This window comes from Gnatocerus cornutus, chromosome 10 (assembly GCF_029298725.1).
Source record: "Gnatocerus cornutus isolate USDA-ARS CGAHR chromosome 10, icGnaCorn1.1, whole genome shotgun sequence".
In the NCBI taxonomy this organism is placed as follows: Eukaryota; Metazoa; Arthropoda; class Insecta; order Coleoptera; family Tenebrionidae; genus Gnatocerus; species Gnatocerus cornutus.
This window is the reverse complement of record NC_142242.1, coordinates 1964985-1986698: the sequence shown is the minus strand read 5'-3', so window position 1 is coordinate 1986698 and position 21714 is coordinate 1964985. Positions and strand designations below refer to the sequence as shown.

The window sequence follows — 21714 nt, the reverse complement described above, 5'->3', positions numbered from 1 at the left end:
TGTGTTGATGTTCTTTTCTTATGTAGAGTATATTGTTTCTGAAATATTTGTTTGAAAATTCTAGTTCTCAAGAAAAAAAATGGCTATGATATGAGATATAGTTAGAGAACTAAATTACTATTGATAAGTAAGTAGATTGTTTTGTTCGTTGTTTTTTTTTCTGGGGAGGTGCAAGCGGATTTACACTTTTATGAAGTTTATCTCATAACAGTGTGACGACAGGTGTATTTACACACGTGCTAAAGTGAAGAACTCAAATTTAGAGAAAATCGTTATTTATTAGGATAACTGAGCTTGTAATTCAATTAACGTGGAAACTCGAAATAGGTATAATGTTATTGTAGGTTTTATATAAAAATATATAAATCCAAGGCTATTACTGCGTGTAATGAGCCTGTAAAATTTTGAGTGTGAAAAAAGTGTTAATTATGTGTTATTCATAAAATATTAGCAGAAATTGGGTTTTATGTTTATATAACTGGGTAAAGTTGACGAGCAAAAACGGCGTTTTGGGAATTTTTTATTTGATGTTGAAACATTTTATTGAAAAATTCGTAATCTGACGGCCAAAACTACCTCATAGATAAGAGTGTAGCCAATATTTTACTTGAGAACTGTAATTTTAAACATAGTGTTTGCTACTTTTCGATTTTTCTGGGGATAAAATAATAAATTGGAACATCATTTCAAATTTGTTATATCATTCTGAGTACAATGCTGGCCTGTAGTTAAAAAAGATGTGGCTGACTTTTAGGACATTACTACGTGGGCTCAAAACTACAAAAAACTTTCACAAAGTTTTGTTTTAACGATAGACGCGTAAATTCCAGTTGTGTATGAATATTTCAGAAATGATTTTTTAACAGTACAGTTGTTTTTTTTCTCTCCATGATTGGGTGCGGTTCCAACACTGCATAGGCGTCGAATGCAAGGGGTATATAGTGTTAAACAATCATGGTGACGCCTATGCGTTCTGTCAATTTTAAAACTCAAAATATTATAGCTTCAGGAAAACTCATTCTTCTATTGCGAGGATCATATTTTAGTCAGCAAGAAGTGTTTAGTCGTGAAACACAAAATATAGTTTTAACTACATAGTACAAAAAACTCGTTATTTTTGTACTTGGTACTACCGACGAAAATATGGGTGTAACTGTAATATTAATGAGTATTGATTGGTTTTAGTTGTGGGTATTGGGTACGAAAATAACGATTCTACAATATTTCAGTCGTCCAATTTTGTGTTGTCCAAATTTTGGACAATTCCAAATCCTGTTTGCATATGTATGTATGTATAATTGGTTGGAAATTGAGTTCTTAAGGTGGATGTTCCATATGATGGTAAAAATTTCAAGGCAATGTACTGATAAATATCTAAGACTAGTTATATTACTTCTAAATTGTATATTTGTACAGAGAAAAATAAATATATGTAAACTATGTATATCCTGCTGTATATAGAGTTGTCTAAAGTAAAACACATGTCGTGGTGTTTCAATTTAAATTTCGAACACTTGTTGAGTTGGGTCACGTTGTTTTTGCTGTAATAAAAATATGAAGAAGTGATGATTTATGGTAACTGAAGCGCGTATTTGTAAGTTAGAAGTCGTTTGTTTGGTGCATTATATTCGCGACATCTAAAAGGTCTCGAACAGAATCAAGGTCTTCAATTTGCTTGCGGCGAGTTAAATGTGATGTCATAATGACATCATCGGGAAGTGTTGCGGCCGTCGTATGTTGGACATGGCGGTGGTATTTTCTAGCGTGTCTTCGTAGTTGCAGGCGTCGAGGTCTTAGAGAATCTCGTGGATGTTGATGACTTGTGTAGTTGTCGCCAATCCAACGATCAACGCCATTGCTGTTCTCTCTCGAATCGATAGTGGCTGACGTCAGAGTTGGTGCCGGAGGGGCGCTATCAACGAAGCGGGGGGGGCAGTGCACTTGTAACTTGGCTAGTAGTGTCATGTATCCGCGCAAGTGGCTCTGCGAACTGTCTCATGTTCTGTGATCAATTTGAAGTGTACAACGCTCGATTTGGCGTAAGTTTCGCATATTTGATCATGATCTGTGTGTGCGCTTTAGCTGCGAAGAGTTCTGGTGCATAGAAATCCTCCTACGATATTCCAGTAACGTGCTAAGTGGCCTTCACCGGCGTATTTGTGTTGACATTGAAGGTCTCTACGCAAAGACTGCAAAAGGCCAGTAGAGGTCAACTGTTCAAATGTAACACAGCAACGCCGAAATGGTAAACCAACCATCTCTATGCTTCCCGTGACCTGTGCGCGCCAGAATCAGTAATTTTTTTTTTCAAAATACCCGCCAAAATCACATCAACCGTTGATCATAATACGCGTTCTTTCGCAAATATCCACCAAGAAACAGGTTGTGGCAGTCGAACGGCGTCATGTAAAAAACCAAATAAAAGAACCCTTCCAGCTCTCGGAGGCCGATAAACAATAATTAGTATACAATAATTTTATGACATCTTGAGATGTGACGCGGAGGCGCCAGATGGAGTCAGTTTCTCCCCCTGTAACGTGAAGTTGGTTGCAGGACCAGCGGCGTCTCTTTTTCACCTTTCACCTTTTTCTTTACCTGTCAAACTTTGGCCTCTTGCATAATTTGGTGACCGCATACATACACCACGTGGTTATTTCGGCGCGCAATCGCGACATATTTCACAATCACATGCTGATTTATTGTTTGTAAACATTCTCTATTTCTTCTCATTTATTAGCCCCGCCTACTTACCTCTTCCCCGCCACTTCTTCAAATCTCACCTTGAACACCAAATCCCGGCAATTCTGCACTTTTCTTTTCCCACAGGTATTTTCAAAATCTACAGCTAACTTCACTCGAGTCCTGATAAGATTATCTCGGGTTTGTTTTGTCTAAGTCAAACCATGAACTTTCCCTCCCAAAACAATGTTATCATTGACTTGTAATCACAATGTTTCGGACCTTTTCAAACGACCTTGAGATTGCTTCTGTCATTTTATTAACCATTCTGACCAATTAACACTTGCGAAACCGGATCTATTACATAAAACTTTTTACATGTCACAGGTATACTTCTAGGAGCCACCCCGTATATAGACCGGGCGCTTTAAACAGTACAGGCCCGTACTCCAAAATTTTATTTCTTCTTTACTTTGTTTAGTTACAATCGGAAGCGGAAAAATCCGTTTAAGCGGAAGTTTGAATTTTGAAGCTCTGTTGATCCAGTTGCCAAGACAAGCAGTCAGTTAAGTTGTTTCGGAAAATTTGTAATTTAAATATTTCCTTTCTATTATACTGCCAATATTAATATAAACATAACTGAAATAAGTGACGCTAAAAGGGAAATATAATTAATCAGTTCAATTGTGGCCGTACTTCAATTAAATATAGTCTAATTTATAGGGAAAATTAATTGGCTAGTATCACTCACTATTTAACTGGAATTTCATAAATGATGAGCGGTATGGACTAAAATGAAATTAAATATTGAAGGTAATTCTTTGGATAATTTTGTGTTTTTTATTGTTCTTCGGTAATTGCTTTTTGTTTTGTTAAACGCATAAATACTGCAATCACAATTATTTGCCATTTCTAATTGCACTTAATGAGTGCTAGTCAAATATAATTGTCTTATAATTTCGTCTTCTGGAATATAGTTTCGCAAAATCTGTTTTATGTTTGTGATTCTTTAATTAAAATATTTCCGGGTACACCGGAAAGGGTACAATTGAGGAAGCCATCGGATATTTTATATTAGAATGAATTTTTTTGACCTCGTTTTTCTAAATTTTATTTTCATTCATTAGTCGGACAGTGCAAAATAATGAATGCTTCGGTGGGGGTTGTTATCACATAAATGGAATGTTTTTTGTAGTATCATATTACAGTATATTATTTCTTGAGGACTTCCATGAATGCTAAACTTAGAACGCGGTGCACATTGTAGTATCTATAAGTTCATTCAAGACAGTTTTGTATGATTGCAATTTTTTTTTCAGGTCCTTTGGATGTGAAGAATGGAAATATATTTTTTAGAAAAGGTGAGTCTTATTGATCTTTTTACTCTAAAGCTGTAAAGTTAACCGGAACTAAAGGGTTCATACTACATTCAACTCGATATTGATCTGCGAACATTCAATATTGATCTTCTCTGTTATGCACCTGCATTTGTCATGAGTAATAATAGTGTCTTGCCTTAGAAGATAGTTCTTAAATAATTCTTATCTATTACGGGATTCGAAATGTGGGTTACCTAATTATTTCCCCCGTCATACCGGATTTCGACTGTAAATAATTTTTTTCCAAGTTGCAAATTTTTTTGTTTAGTATTCAACTGCATTTGCGAACAAGAATGATTGGCGCTATTTAAATCGAACTGCGACAATATGTAAATCTGAATCTGTCATGGTTCGATGAGGCACATAAAGGCCCATTTAGACAATTTTTCGCTTCATTCGAGCTCAAATAAAGAAATGCGCGCAGATTTTATAATGCAACCATTCACTAATCGTCACGCACGTTGTCACTTTAAGAATCAATTAGAAAAATGAGATATTCAGTCATTACCCTAAATATTGATATAATGCGTGATTCACGTGATTGTGTGTAATCCCATAAATTTGATTCAAGTTTTTGTGTTGGAACATCACAATTTTTGAAGTTATCTCGTTTTCTATCAGTCCCAGTATGCATTATCTTAATATTTTCGTGATCCAACTTGTCACAGCGATAACAGACGTTTTATTTTATAAACAAATCAGAGATATGTCAATTACACGTCGCTAAATTAAAAAATGTCAGTTTCAAGTTTGCATAGCTCCCGTTACGTTAACCTAGCAAGTTTTTTCTACTAGTTTGAAACGAGTGTTGTAATTTTGCAGATGAAAATGCAAATTAATTATGTCATTCTTGTTAATTATCGTGCTGGGTTTTGTAATGTTACCGGAATTTTGAAAGTGTAAAAGTTTTCCAAATTGGTTTGCATGATCATCATAATCATAGTATTAGAATTGTTTGAAACTAGACCTTTGTTAACACTTATCGCAAGTGCATATTTATTTAATAATTATAATAAACACTACTATTTGCCGAGATATGTTATCATCGAAATAGATGAAAAGATTTCCAGTTTGTTCGTGTAAACTTTAATTGAAGTTCTTTATAGATACATAGGTTTTGTGACTAAGTAAGCAATTGATAAACTGAGTATAATTTCAATGTTAAGGCCAGGGTCAAGTTAAATCTCATTGTTGTGTTCATGTAGCGATTTTAAATCACCAAGAACTAAGACACTGTTATGATGCCATTAATCACTTGTGTACATAAAAAGTGGATTTTAATTATTAGTAATCAATAGTGTATTTGATGTGGATAAAGTAGGCAACCAATTAATCGAATTACGTAATTTGTTTTACTAGTAAAATTGTTTTTGAGTGGATGAGATTGCATGAACATTTTTATTAGCTTGTAGTGTTTATGACGTCACTTATCCGCTATTAAACGCATTGTGATCATCACCTTTGTATTAATTCTAAAATGACTCACTGAAGAAAATTTTCACTTTTCCTCTGTACCCGCGAACTCTAAATTTAGACAAAATCTTGTTTTTCTGTTGTTGATTTTTTCAGTAATTTGGAGCGCAGCCAAATTCGAACATTATAATGCTTTGCCACTAGGTGGCCTCCACTGTACACTCTTCTAACGCATTTTATTAAAATTCTTGAATTATCAACTTGTGGTTTACTTTCTGACCACTCCATATTCTTTAAATTTTAATTGCTCTTTGTTTAATCTAATTTTTCTTCAAACTTGTAATAATTTACTTGTAACACGATCCATCAAAGAGGAGGGATTGGCTCGTGGCATGCCACGTGTGTTGTACACAGCTGTGGCACGGACAGTAGGGGACATTTACGGCAGGCATGTGTGCATTTCTTCACAGGGGCCTTGCATTACTGTGGGGTTATAAGATGTCTGCTTGAGGACATAATCCCTCTCTTTCCAAGACAAAACTTCGAAAAACTGCAATTTTACACATTTCGAGGGTTACCACCCCTTGTTTTATAGTTCTACCACTTTTGATGGGTTAAGTGAACTCGGTTTGTTACCGGAAGTAACACGTAGGAAATGACGTGTTGATGAACTCTCACAATTATTAAAAGTAAATAAATCGCGGCGGGGAGATGTTTTACTAGAAATTCGCGAATATCTCGCGTTTTATTTCTTGTTTTTGACTTCATAGTTTCGCTGAGACGTCGAAAGAATTTCAATTATTTTTCATATTTGATGCAAAATTCTTACTTTATTGTTGTTTATTTTACAATATTTGAGTTTAATTTTAGATTTTTCATCTTGATTTAGACTTTTACTACTACACTGCTAAATATTGTCAAAATGTGCTACAAATTTTTGTGGCAAAATGTATGTAATAAAATATTTAAATTCAACGTTAAAGATAATTTAATTTACTTCAATTTTCATGTACGTGTTAATATTGTTTTTAATTTATTAGTAAAATAAACACCGCTGACTTTTTATTAGTGTTTTTTATTTTATTGTCTATTAATTCATTTATGAACAGCAGTTAAGTTAGATTTGTATTTTCTGAACGTCTAATATTTATATTACACTACCCTGTAAATTCTAAGTGCATATATTATTGAATATGAAATTTTTATCGGTATTGAACAAATTTTGCCACCATAAAATGCGAATAAGAATCACTTTAGTGGATCGCTACTATTTCAAAATTTGTTGTTGTCAAAAAAATATTTGCTGTTTGACTGTCTACATAAAATAAATAAAATGCAAATTGGGTGTATGTTAAATATCGTAATCATTTGCGTATGTTTGTCTAGTCTATTTTGTTAAATTCACTTTGACTATTTTGCCAAAACATTTTGAAGCCGGAAACATTGTTCATCTTATCTACAATTTAAAAAAGTTTTTTGACCCAAGTTAAAAGGTTTTTAATTGTTTTATGGCATGTATGAAACTCATGTGTTTGTAGTTGTAAAAATATCAATCTAATCGTTTCTTATCAGATAAAATAACGTCTTCGTTCGGTGGCATGATTTTTCATCTTTTTTAATAAGGAGTTTTGTAGAGTAAGTCATGCAAGAAACGCACTGGTTTTTAGAATTTTAATTAGAATAACGTAAATGAAAAGCACGTACCTAGTCATGGTATGTATGAGCAATATTTGTTTAGCAACGATTTTACATTAATGGTTGTGTATTGTAGACCGATAAAGCAAATTCCTTGTGGTAGGTCTCGAATGAATTTAGATAGTGTGTTAAAAGCGCCGTTTTCCAAATTGCTTCAATTTCGCAACGGTTTATAATTGCACCGCGATAAGATGTGCAGATTTGTTTGGAGTATATTTTTAGGAAATTTGTTACTATTTTAAAATAACTCGCCAGAAACTGACAATTTATGAATCGATAATGTTGTATTTAGCATTTCGTCATTTTATAAATAAACATGTAACATAGAATATATTCTATTTATGGGCGCTCATTTTATTGAAGAATTTGTTAATGAAGACGTTAATTATTTTTTTACGGGATTACTCATTATGGTCATGACTAATTTTCATTCAAGTTTATTTGCGTGAGTGGGCAGATGATGCAGATTTAAAATTTTTAAGCTGAGTCCCTTTTCACCTGCCTTTTCCTGCTAGAAATACGTGCACTTTTCATAAATAATTGCGGGACGAAATTGAAATGTCCAGGTGTAAAGTGTGTGTTATTAAAATTAAAACAGTTTGCGCTAATTTGTTTTTTCTTCATTGCATACTGCAAAACGTGACGTCAATTACGTCTACATTACATTGTATTACTTATAGCCTTGACCTGTGAGTGACGCACTTGAATTTTCCGTTTTCCAGAGATTTATCCATTTTCCAGTATTTAACACCTGGAAATGTGTAAGGAACTCGAGTGTTAAATTTTATCATTAAATTCACCGGTTGAGGCTTTCATAAATTTATATTTGGCTAATTTTAAGGGAGGTTTCTGCCTTGGCTGTGCGTTATAATTTATATCGGAACAAAGTGTTCTACTTTTCCAAGTTCTGCACCGTTTTTGTCTCGTTGAATATTTTATTGAATCAGATCTGCTGCTTCTATTTTGTACGAATTGATTCGTTTACTGAAATTGCGTTTATAGGCCACGTAACTGCCTGTGTTAGTACAACCCCATGAAATAATTAATCGCGTGACTGTGTTAAAATATTAAAATTTTAATAGTTAATTAATTGAACCGCATTTTTATTTATTCATGAGTGAATTTATAGCCGACTTCTAAGACGCGGGTCTATTTTTGGGGAATCTCGTTGTATTTTTTAACCGGAATTATTTATTTTCGTATTGTTTGTTTAGAAAAAGTAGCAACACATCGGCTACGTCAGGATTATATGCGGCGAGTTCTATAATCGATTTTCTAACTTTATTACCATAAAGCTCTTAATTGTAGGTTATTATAACAAGTTTCAAAGTTCTCTATTGGTTAAACGCGTTTTTTAGTGCGTTTTACGCTTTTCTTTAATTACGAAACTGGTCCAGAAACTTCTATGAATAATTTTAAACGCTTCTGAAGGAATGAATATACAGAACGGACTTGAATTATGTCAAGATAATATGTTAGGAGACATTCATTGTTGCTATGTTCACGAAATTTTAAACTTCATATGTCAGGGGTGGAAATATCGATTCCGGGGAAGTTTGCAAACTCAGTTAATGGTGCTAATGCATGACCACGAAAAATTACCTGCTGGCCAGAATTCTTCTTTCTTAATATTTGTCTATTGTTATGTAAGATTGTGTTATCATTTATTCATTCAATTTGAGATAACATAATTGATAACCCCCAGCTTATCATTTTGACAAGAGGATTTATTGGAGCTGATGAAGATGTCATCGCAGAAGCAAAAATGTGAGGAAATTTGTTCTTACACAGCAAAAATTCGATATTTTAGTTGTTACGTCACATTGGAAAGAGTGCAGCTTTTAAATGACTCAGACTAGAATAGTAATTTCCGGTGTTACATATGTAAAACTTGCTAACAATTCACACAAATTGGCAATGTGGTAGTCGGAGGGGCCCGCATTTTCAAAACGAGTCACGTAGTCAAAAGTTCAAAGTTGAAAACATTTTCCCTGACTGTTGCATTGGTGCAAGAGTTTTTCATGTTATCGCTTATCTGTCGCCACTATCAATTCACCGTCGCAGTTATTAAATAATATTTTTCAAGATCCTTGATAATCCCTTAAAGATATGTGAAATTTAACAGTTGTAACCTTGTCACGTAGATACGCTCTCTTATTAAACTAATTGAATGTCAATGATATTCTCGCGGAGCGTCATTTGAAAATGAAAAATAAATAAAACGGTTTAATCAGGTTATCTATTTATACAAAGACTCGGAGAAAGAACCTGTTTGGCATTTTTTCAAGATCAAAACCATTATAGTGAAATATTGGGAGTCAAAACAATTAATGTAAACAATATAGTTCATTTGAGTCTGTTTTATGATAACAAAATATTCATTAGTAAAGAGTTTTTTTTTAAATGGAGACACTTGATTTTCATTGGAAAACTGGTGTCATGTTCAATAATGAGGCACAAAGAGCAGATTTTAAAAATGGAAGTTGACTCCTATTTATGGAGCTGACCATCGACATTTGATGCATTAAATGGGGATGATGATAAAAAATATGGGGTGGTAAAAGTGGCTTTGCCCAGTACATGCCGACAAAACAAGCGAACGAAGCGGAACACTCGCTTAATATTCGGATAAACTATAAACACGGAGTAGTAATCGTAGTAAAAAATATTTCCAATATTGATTACCATAATTTCGGACTAATAATTCACAGGGTTAATTATACCAGTGGCGTAACATCGAGATGTTTGCATTAGTAATAGCTGTCGATATGCTAAGCTTGTTGCCATAATGGTTAAAGTGTGTGGCCACGAATTCATGACGATTTGATGTGGATCGAAATGTATAATATTCTCTATGGATTCAAAACGCGTCAGTTCCTAAATTATTTCTTTCTAGTCTAAAGCGATCAGAATCTGTTTTCCATTACTTTACTGCAAGCGCAACATTTTTTTTGTACCTTCAACGTCAATTTCAAAGTCTGTGGTAAACTTTAACACCATTACAAACCGAAACTTGGTTGTCCTTGGTCAGGCATGTTGTCGTTTTGAAAACAAACGGCAGAAAAAACTCATTAGATAGCACAATTAATGACGTCGGCAATTCGAGGAAAAAAACAGGAAAATGCGTACATTACATTCAATTTTTCTAGAGTTAAGTTCAACGTTCCGAATTAGCTATTGATCTGGGAAGTGTGCCCTTGAAAAGAAAGTTAACGATTAAGGTGTTATTCGATTTGGTTCTTAAATATTGGAACAGAGGAAAATTTATGCGCTTTTTTTCACTACAAAACTAACGTCACGCCAAAGATAAAAAAGACGCGATAATATAATTGAAGACGAAAAATTTGATTATCGTTTCTGATTTTACTTAAAATTAGAACGTCTCATCTTTCATATCATTTTTTCGTGAATTAGTTCATAATGAAGCTTTGACCACTACAGCCGAATCAAATTATCCTAAGAAAATTATCAATGAATTCTTGAATTAACGATACGAGAACATGAATGATATTAATGAATGATGTTGCATAGCACTGTCAATCACAGTTAATTCTGGGCTATTTTTAAAGACATTTTGTACATTTGTTTCTGACGGTAAAAACAAATTTTTCGCTTCACTTGAACCACACAAATATGACATTCGCAATTTCTATATACTTGTTTGTTATCACATAAATGTCAAATATTGGAAAATCTGTTACATGTGTGGTCGTTTTGGTATTAAATTCAATTGGCAAGTATTTCCCAAAGACCAAAATTAATTAGTACCGTAATTAAGTTTTTGCGACCGCTACTTGTGTCAAGACTGTTTTCCGAAGAAACAAGACTCCTGCAGTTGGCAAAGCACGCTGCAGATTAGTCATGCGCTCTTATTAAAGTTCGCTAAGTATCTAGTCGCCAAAGAAAGAAGTAACAAATTTCGATGCCGATTTGGGTTACAATATAATTTTTCATTAAGTTCCTTCGAGGCATTGAGCTTTATAAATAAAAATAGCTTTTCTTTCAGTGTGTTATCAGTAGAGTTCTAATAAGTATAGTTAGGCAGCGTGTTATTTTACAGAAGGTTTCATTTTTTACGTCATCACAAGAGGATCAGGTTGAAAATGGTGAGCCGGTTCAAATTTAAAATGTCTTTAGCTAATGGTTAATTGAAAGTTATCGGTTCGCATCTCTGAGTGTGTGAATGGGTTTCCGGGGGCGGAGAACACGTGCGCCCCCACGTGTCCTTCGCGAGGGGGTGGAGGACGCCGCCCTCTATGTGCGTCACTCCGCTACCTATTGATTGCAGTTGCGTACCGACGATGGCTCTGGTCATGGCCGAGATTGTCGTTGGCATGACGATCATGGCGTTACCATGTCTTTCTTCCTTTTCACTTCCACTTTATTAATAAATAAACAAGATTATTCCCGAGAACAAATTTATTGAACATTTGGTTTGCTTTCTTCCTGTTCGATTTGATTTTATTTTGTTACAGCCACTACACTCCCACCTGGGAGTTTTTCTTTTCCAATAATCTCTTAATTATTTTTCGGTTTTTTTCCAATACCAGTTTTTTATCTCCGGAAGAACTTTTTAGATTTTCTGTTTGTAGCAATTTTCTGCTCACTGAATGAAAGCATTTTATATAAACCTGGTCGATTCGTTATGGATTACTGACCAGGAAATAAGAGAAGGTACTGGACTATTAAACACAACCCACGCAATACTGGAACTTTAGGTCAATTTCTAATTTTACATGACATTTTTTTTACAAAGACCTGCCTCGTTTTATTCATTTTTAATATGTTTGTGATTTCATTTGTACTAATTAATAAATAAACAGGAAACTCACTCACATTTTTTTCATGATACTAATCGACCTCCATTTTATAAAATGGCGCCGTGTTGACGTCACACACCCTATAGTTTGTAAACTAATGAGACGTACACGCATTTACGAGCGTGAAATTTATGTATAACATGAAAATTCCGTGGCGTGATAGCGTTAATTATTTTTTCGAGCTTTGGAATTTTTTAAAGTGTTTTTGAAAATTTTCACAGTTCAATCGTGCAGACGCTCCTAATGATTCCATATAATTCTCCTTCTCATTTTTCCTTCATTAGCTGGGGTTATTTATAGCTTTTCCATATTGCTTTTGGCACGATCTAAGTTTCTGGACTGTACTGGGTTAAGCTGTAATTTTATGTTTATAGTTTGTATAAGATATATCGACGCCAAGAATACAGGTGATGGCAGATTGTGATGAACTGGAGGACTTTCTTTCGAAAAACCGTATTTTTGGATTCAAACCATGTCATCCGTGTAATTGAATTCGACAAATTAGTGAAAGTCTTATTTTCGATTAATTCAGTTATGAGTGGGCCGACAGTTTTCCGTTTGAATTTTCTCATGAAAAACGTTGTATGGTTTTGTCCGTTCACTTGAAAGCTTTAAAATGTTGAACACCCACGTAAAGTATTAACACTCGCTTTGAAGTGTCTGCGCCTTATTTTCCGTTTTAAAATTTAAGAAATGATTTAGCGAAACGTAAACGAATTTTCTCGAAAGAAAAGCTTCACTACGTTTTCATTTTCATGTATGAATTAATGCGAATGTACGTCAATTCGTTGACGAATACTGCAAATACTGTCATTAAAAGTAATGTAAAGTAATCCGCGCGACTTTTTTGCATAATTATAATTTAGCACCAATGGTCTTAATGAAAAAGTAAATATTTATACAAAAATTGTTTATGGCAATCAAGGTAATGGCAGGTTCGGTTTAAACATGCAACACATGTTGCAGGGAAAAAATAATAGAAATATTTAAACACTTTTCTAAAAATAAAACGCTGCGAAGAAAAATTGTTACTTGCAGCAGTTAATTGTTACCGTTGTTGCTATTTGTAGCTTAAAAATTCCGCTTTGATGGTGATAACGAGCTAAATAAAATGTACACTTCAGTCACGGAAAGTGTAGAGCACTTGTTTCGTTGCACTTGAAAAACTTGTTGTGGAAAAGGTTAAAAACAATTGATTAATTTGACGATTTTAAGTTTGACAGCTAATTACGAGATTTCATATCAAAACCAGAGTATTACTCCGGATTAACAAAAAGTGGATATTTTTTCCACAAAAATGTATTTTTAACTTCACCCCGCGTTACTTTTATTGATTTCGTCCAAATTTAACATTAGCGTACTTGAAATGAAAACAATCTGATTTCACACACGTTTTCATTTTTGGTGTTAAACGTAATTCAGAATTATGAGTTTACTTCGATAAGTGGAACTTGTGTTTATCTTTGCGTGGAACAGTGTACTTAATGAAATGCTTGTTTTCCTCGCTAAACTTTAAGGGTTGAAATTAGAAAGTGATGCACCAAAAACTTCACTTTATGAGCTAATAATAATTTTAACAAAACCCGAATCTATCTGGATATCAGTACCTGTCGATTTATGATAGGATAACTTACGTTTTTATCTATTGTTATCGCTTGATGAAGTATTATAGATGGGACAATGCTGATCTTAACGATTAGGTTAAATTTTTTTATTAATAGAGATAGAATTGTAATTTTAGCGCCAATAGAAGTATTTCTGGACGTCGCGTCTATTATTGTTCCTTTAGTGTTTTTATAGATGTAAATTATGCTTCGATTTATTTATGAAAGCACTTTCTGAACTCCCAGGAGAGTTTTAAAACAATTCCCTGGTCATTAGTTATCATGCATATCAACTAAATATTTCAATTCTAATAATTTCGTTACAAGATATTTTTTGGTATCCGTCTACATTTCCAAAATTTTAACGAGTCAAAACTGTATTTGCATCGCTATCAGTCCGACAGTTTTTGACGCAGCTGAATGTGGTATAATTTCTACGAAAACCAAAATTTTAATTTTGGGGGCGCCACATGTTATTAAAGTTTAAAAATGTAGGCAAGGTCTTAACTATGACCTAATGTTTTAATCTTAAATATTCTTTAGACGATAATGCAATGGCCTTATTGTGTTTACATGTAATTCTCCATCAAATTTGGAATTTATCGTAAAAATAAGTTCATGAAACGTCGTGAAGGGAGTAGATAACGCTATTTCACGAGAATAATATTGATTACTAATATTCTATCGAGTTTGACGTCTCTTTCTCCTTTAAAATTTGATGAGGGTGATATTATATTTTGCATTTTCATGGAATTGTGTTTAAGAAAGTGTCATCGTCGTTTTTAAAAATTCGTTTTTTTGCAGATAAACCGCACATATCATACGAGTTGATGATGATAATTGATCGTAAGTACAAGTTTTATCTTTTAATACTGCATGAAAGTACGAGTCTTGATTCCTTTATAATTTCACTGGTTATATCGATCTTATCTGGATACGAACAATAGTAATCTTATTAATTTTTAAAGATACGAGGTAATATTCTAGGAATTATCGTATATCCACCTGAAGCAGCCGCCATTTTTCATCATTTAAAATTAATTTGATTTTATAACTGAGCTTCGAATATTTCAAGCAATTTCAACAATAAAATATTTAAATTTTGTGTCACCTAGCAACTGAAAATCCGATTGGCTTTTTATTTGTAGCTAGACTAGGCAAAAACTGAATGGATTAAATAATTTAGAAATCGATTGGCAGATAATGAAGATCAGTTAAATCCATCAGTTTTTAACTGGTTTTACGTTGTTTTCATTGTCATGGCGTAAATTATTATCGACACCTCGTATACGTCATTGTAGCCAGAGTTGCAAACGTTAAACGAAACAGGGAGTTAATAAAGTATTACCCCATCAGACCGTTAAAAAATTCCATGGGCCGAATTAGGGTATTTTTTACGTTGTTTTTGGTACCACCCCGTTTTCGTGCGTGACCCGTCGAAGTCAAGTGTCTCTACTATGCCCTCGCTCTAAAAATATCTTCTAAGCTTTGTTTGCGTGATATATTAATTAGCAAATCCCGGACAGGACCCGTTACAAAAATTTGCGATCTGCCAGTCAAAAATGGCAAGTGGCCAACTTGCGGCGATGCCAACAAGTGGGTAGGACAAAACTAACAAACTTGATTTTTAACGGTTACAGCCCAAAGCGATACACTTTTTTGCAAGTCACACAAGTGAAATCAATCGCTTTTTTCAGGGTTTTCATACGAAGACAGTATGCTTCCGTTCTGATCTGTACGCAGTTCCCAAACAAACTATTTACATTGAATTGTATAAATTTCAACAAAAGTAGGTCATCACGCTGAGCGTAACATGCTGTCAGGGAGACAAGATGTAAGACAAGGGCACTGTTAAAGGGTTGACACGAAAATAAACACGGTTTTTCTAATATGCCAATTTGTAATCGATACCTGTGATATTTCACCAAAAAGGATGTGCTTTGTCGAGATAATCGACAGATTGCTCAACGTTCTATCGATTCTTTCTCAAGATTTTTGGACGCACATGACCCAATTTTGTCTAAATAGTAAACAGCTTTGGGATTTCTGTTTTTGTGCCGCTCGGTTGATCGTGTCTCGCACAACTTCCAGACACGTCGAAACTTGAAAATTCAAAAATTTCGCCGCACTTCTAAAGCCTCTGGATGTGTTAAAAACATTCAAGCCGTGACCCCGACGTGATTTAGTACGAGTTGAGTCAAGATCGTCTTGTCTCATCTCATCACCGCTCACGATATAAGTTGAAAACAGAAAAACTTGCCAGGAAATTTTTAATGTGTCAAAGTGATGCCCCTGGATATTTTAAGTGGTTTGGACACACCTAGCCAATGTTTGTATACTCTCAGGACACAACAAAAATTAGTGTCAAGACAATTTATATAAAATTGCGAAATTATCTTCTCGATCTTCGACCATAAGCATTCCTGTCGCTTCGATTATGAGCACAAAAAGACCAAGGTTTATTTTGAAAATATTGATGTTTGGACAATGATTGAGTTGGAAGATAAGTGGGGTTGTGTTTGTTATCCTGTAGTAAACGTTCGGTAGGAAATGTGCTGAGAGACGGGTGTAATAACTTGAGAACTAATTATCGAATTACCATGTTTTATAATAAATACTGGCTTCTGTAACAAATGTCGATGGTATTGCATAACGCGTGGGTTGAGGAGACGAGCTACGGAGGCGCTTTCAAGGTGTTTTTAATGATTCTCAATTCGTGTTCTGGGAAATCGCCTCGGAACTTCCATCTTCTTTAAAATTACAAATCAACTTCGTCAAACTTCGAAGATGAAGTAACTTTAATTTTTTAATTCGTTGTTATTTGGTTTGATTCTACCGATTTTGTCCCCAAATTATCTCACTTACGATAAGTGAAAGTCGATTTGAGGTGTTCAATGGAAGATTTTCTGGCAAAATTTACTAAAATTTGACAAGATTGTCTGAAAACTTTTCCTAATTTCTTCTTAACACCGACGTAACGTTCAATAGTATTGAATAAAAAATTCCAAGTTGAAATTAGGCAGCGAGTACATATCTCTTGTTATAATGAGAAGAACGAAAAACTTTGACATCAATTCACCATTGACCTTAAGTGTTTATTGGCTCTGATAAATCACATCATTTTGTTTTCATAGTGCAAAAGACTTATTTATTAAAGTGAATTATTGCTCTATTATTCTATCATGCATACAGTTCAATACATTGTTGCATGTTTTTATCACATAAAAATTGTTGTTTTGTTGTATTTTAAAACGCCCCAAAACATTACGTTCATTTTCGTTTAATTAGAAGCCTTCTTATATTAAAGCGAAAAAGTGAATTTGAAAGGTTGCACAACGGAAACACGAATCCATGAAAATGAAGCGAAAACTTTCTTTAACCAACAAGGAATCTCTCCGCCTATTGATTTGTTTTAACGTTGCGTAAATTAATATTAATTAAGTAACTATAACTAGTTCACAAATGTAGCCTTAATTGCTTAATCAAGCATCTCCTTTGATCCTTAAGTGTATGCGGTGCTGCAGACTTCGTCCTATTGCCATTAATATAAAGCACTTTTCACAAGAAGTGTTGAAATCAAAAATCAACACCACACCATTAAAAAATTCGCGTTCACGATTTATCTTTGATATGTGTCATCTGCAGTGAAAAACGATAATTTGAGGGGTTATCATTTTACTTGGATAAAAGTGGTAAGGAGCGATAGCGAATCAAACAAACAGTTTCAATATGAAATTTTATACTGACGCAACATTCTAAAGCTTAATTTGTAACCAATATTTTGTTACATCTGACCCCCTGCATGTTTCATCAAAAATCGAAATGCACAGAGGAAAACACATGATTTTGTATTTTATTCCGATGCACGAATTTTATAGATTTGGGCCGATGGCATCGAATAAAAAAACTGCATTTTAAAAGTTATATGAGGCTTTTAGAAGGAAACATTCTGTGTAACTTCCGTAATGAAAAATTAATCGTACATATAGAAAAAAAAAAGAAGTTTTAATGAGTTTAGAAATGTTCTTCTTGTAAGCTTCTCTTATTTATGTAATAGCGATAAAAGTCTCTAGGAATTTGGCCGAGCTTTGATACAAAATTAGTGTTGATGTCTTTGTGGGATTATTTTTTGAATTGATCTGTAGATGCAGTAGTGCAGTTTATAAAGTTGTTTAGTTATTTCTTATTTTTAAAATCTTCGATGTTTGAAACGTCGTCGTAGAAGTAAGAGGCTTGTTTTTTAATAAACAAGCGGGATTGGGAACAATAAATCGGCGATTTGTCCTTTTTGTAGAATGAACTGTGTGCTTACGAGTGCGTACATTTTTAAAGGACGAAGTTCATAGCTCTTTATACATTTAAGTATAATTTAATTGAATCGGAAGAAGAGATTAGGGTCTCGGCGCAGCAGCCACGAGTCTCGCTCGCTGTCTCGGATTCTGAACAGAAAGTTTGGTTTTAATATAAGCAACCTATAGCGAATCTATGTATAGATAGATATTTCTGTTTGTTTATGTCTATAATTAACATTAAAAATTGTTCAGGCAATGCTGTGTGCAACTTAGGCAGGTCAAAAATACTCAAAAAGCTGTGCTATAGCAGTACTGAAATAAAACTTGTATTTTGAGCGTTGCTTTTATTCTGGATGAGAAGCTCCCGGACTTATGGTTAGTGGGCATCCGCTCCTTGGTGCGGCCCGTCGGACAAGTGCTTCGACGGGCCAGGCCGCCCCAAAGGGCCGCGAAGGGCCGGCGAAAAAACGAGCCACCGCGTGTGATGTGAAGTGCTGTGAACTTGAGGGCCAGATGACGCCCGCTTCCACCGAGCGATCCCCTGGAGACACTTGGATTTAAAACAGCTACCAACAACTCTACTTACCGGCGACACCCACGGTAATATAGGACTTTCTGCAGCTTCACGTCCATTTACAACAGCTGTCGAAGCTGAAACGCATCGCTTACGAAGCTCACAGAATACGATTCCGATTTGTTGAACAAAGTAAATAAAAGATGCAGATTTCAAAACTGAACTCTGATAACCCGAATTTTACAGGGGACTTTGTGTTTGTTATGTTTTGTGAAGAGCAGGTTTATCACAACGTTTTTTACGTTGAGATTCGCGGAAATACCCATTTCTGTGATAACCAAATTGGCGCTTAAAAGCTGCTTTTTATTCTCCTTTTATGGATTCCTTGAAGTGATTACACGACTTCAAATACTTCTCGAAAATTTAACCATTTTCTTGCCACTCTTGCGTCTCTTAATTATGCAAATCTATCTTACATCTCATTGGTTCATGTAAGGAATGTAGTTAATTATACAGGGTGTTCCTATGAACAAGTAGATAATAACCACTTGCTTGAAAAATGATCACTGTAAAAACACCCAACCACGGTTGGTTTTTCTAAGAACCAGTGCGAACTCTCCGACATTAAAACATTGATTTTAATAAAACAAAAAACATGCTTATAACGGAAGTTTGTTAACAAACAGAATGTGTAATCGCCACATTTATGTTCAAATTTTCGAAAAAACACTGTTATCATACCAAAAAAAATATGTCGGCTGTTTATTGAAAAAGGAAAACAATAATATGCAATTTTTGTTGACGAACGACGTTATCAATTTTCATTTCAAATTCCATGATATTTCAAACAAAAACAACTATGAAAATTATAGATCATGGCACTTGTTTTATCAGTATGAATTTTTGAAAACTGCAATGAAAAAACTACATTTGAGTTTTTTTTCTAGAAATCTACTGCACTGATTTAAACTAAAATAGCGTCAATTGTCCCAGAATTGATTTCTTTGAGCGCTAAATTAACCAGTTTTCAATTGCATTAAATCGACACAAGCATCGTTTTATTTTTGCTGAAATTTTAATAAGAGCGCTGGCAATTTTTTAAATGCTTCATCTCTGTGCTTTGTTAGTTATTTCCTACTAAAAATGTGGTTCTGCTTAAAAATATGCAACGAGCTAAAGCTGTAAATTTTATATAAATCTAAGTTGAACAACAGAGTACATGTAAAATTTTTATTACTATAAATAATTTTACCTATAATTTTGTGCGACTTGGTCGTATAAATTGAAACTGTTTCTAGAAATAGAACTAAAAATTTCAACATGTAACCAAAAAACGCGTTCAAAGTATTTATGAGTGTTTTTAATTTTTCAGTGCAAATTTTGGGGCAATTTATTGTAACTAAAAATACTTTTTAAAATAAAGCGTTATAGTTTTTTACCTTCACGTTGACGTTACCCTGTGTAAAAACTTAATTTAAATCTAAAAAATTTGAATTGGGAAATTTTTATTTCCATTCAAAACATTAATTTTTAATGTATTTCAGTCAGCTAACGTTTCTTTAATCTTTTTGAGAAATTCGCTTCGAGACAAAGTCATATTTATTGCTGGTAATTTATTTAAAAAAAGCGCTTCGATGCCAGATTAAATAGAGCTTGCTTTGTAAACACATACGTTATTTTTATTCGGCAGTATAATAATTAAAATTAATAGTAATTTATTCAAGATAAGAGCGCTGACCTTGAGTTAGAAACATGTCAAATCTAATCTACATTACAAATGATAAAAGTACAAACAGCAGCAAAGTTGCTTCTTTTTGTATGAACATACAATAAAATGTAATAAAACGCAATCATAATGGTATGTTATATCGACTCAGTTCATGTTATATTTGCAGTTTTAACGTCATTTCCGCAGTAAAATTATTTTAAACCCATTGGTACAAATGGCCCAAATATTTATTTATCACGTTTAACGAACATGGCTATCGCACGAATTAAATATTAAACAATAATTATCGATCAGACTGTTTACATTAACTTTTTCACAGACATGAAATGTGTCAATTAACGGAAATTATTGCGGATGCACACATGCTGCTGGCTTATGCTCAGAAGGGTGTCTTGACAACCCTCTTCTTTCCAGACTCTTCCTCTAAAACAAAAGCGATTAATTGAAACATCCTCAAGGATTTTTTCAAATAAAAATTCCTACTGTTATTTTGTTTTCGCGCCTGTGTTTGGGAGGATGTTTCATTTGTTGAAGTTAGATCAGGCTACTGCTTTTGCAATGAGCTCATACAAAACAGAAACTCGCTTCTGGTATAATAAACTGGAGCGAAAATGTGCCAAAGGACGTGGTATTTTTGTAAATTTTAATGACTTTTTGTGGTGAGCCGCGAGGACGGATGTCACAGTCTTATTTTAATTGCATTTTCTGTAGTCGCTGCGGTTGGCCTCTTTAATTTTTTAGATTTTTTTTCACCAAAATTGACAAGATATTTAGTTGGTACTTTTTGACAAATCCACTTTTGGTATAAAAAATGTGTTTTATTTACTGATTGGATTAATTTGCCCGCCGGAAATTTACTATTCGATTTGTTTTGCTCGAACTGTTAATTTTTCACCTCTGTAATTGTTTTTATTCCACGTTTACGTAAATGTCTTTGAAAATGAATGGTAATACGCACGTTTAAACTACACATTTGTTGACTTTCCGATAAAAAATACCAGTGGCAACATTTCGTGTTTGTGCAACATTTATTATATTTCTTATATTAAACCGTTCTCATGAATCAAGGAAATATGAGTTTTTTGTAACTAGCCGCCTTAATTGTTTTTGGAAAAATAACGCAAGAAGTTTAGTTCTTTTTGTTCATAAAATGTACCATCGTGGCTTTAATCAAGAAAAATTTAGTGTCGGGTGTTGTATATTTTATTAGGAAATTGAGGTAGCGTCCTCGACATCTTGTTGCGGTTTCTATCGCCTTTAATTCTGTGTAGGTTAAATAATGCATTTCGGTTTTCCTTTGCCTAATAATAGGTGTTAATTTTTCAGCAGTGTTCATTGAGTTGTTGAAAATAGTTTACCCATATCAATCCATTGATGTTAAGCTGTCACTTTGAAAAATTAATAGGAAGAGGGATGGTGAAAAAATCTATAGACTTGTAACAGGATTAAAAAACTTAAACGCTCCGGTTGAAAAAGCTTAATGGTTCTAATTATTTCGGCTAATTTATGTGAGCAGGTCATCGAGCTTTTTAGTGTTATCCTGTCACCGGTAGTACAACCTAGAACCCCAACTTTGCTGAGCTTGGAAG

General features: G+C 33.9%; 1 protein-coding gene across 6 annotated transcripts in view; it reads left to right on the top strand.

Moving 5' to 3' along the window:
* The first annotated feature begins 1948 nt into the window (after nt 1–1948).
* Mef2 (myocyte enhancer factor 2) overlaps nt 1949–21714 on the top strand; it is a 28983-nt gene continuing 9217 nt past the window's right edge. For 3 of the 6 annotated variants that reach the window (XM_088047839.1, XM_088047838.1, XM_088047833.1), the window contains exons 1-3: nt 1949–2039; nt 3999–4040; nt 14395–14436. The gene's annotated coding sequence lies outside the window, so the exon portion shown is untranslated. Of the gene's footprint in view, nt 2040–2155; nt 2246–3998; nt 4041–14394; nt 14437–21714 lie in introns of those variants that run through there. The other 3 variants (XM_088047834.1, XM_088047835.1, XM_088047837.1) reach the window with 3 other exon arrangements.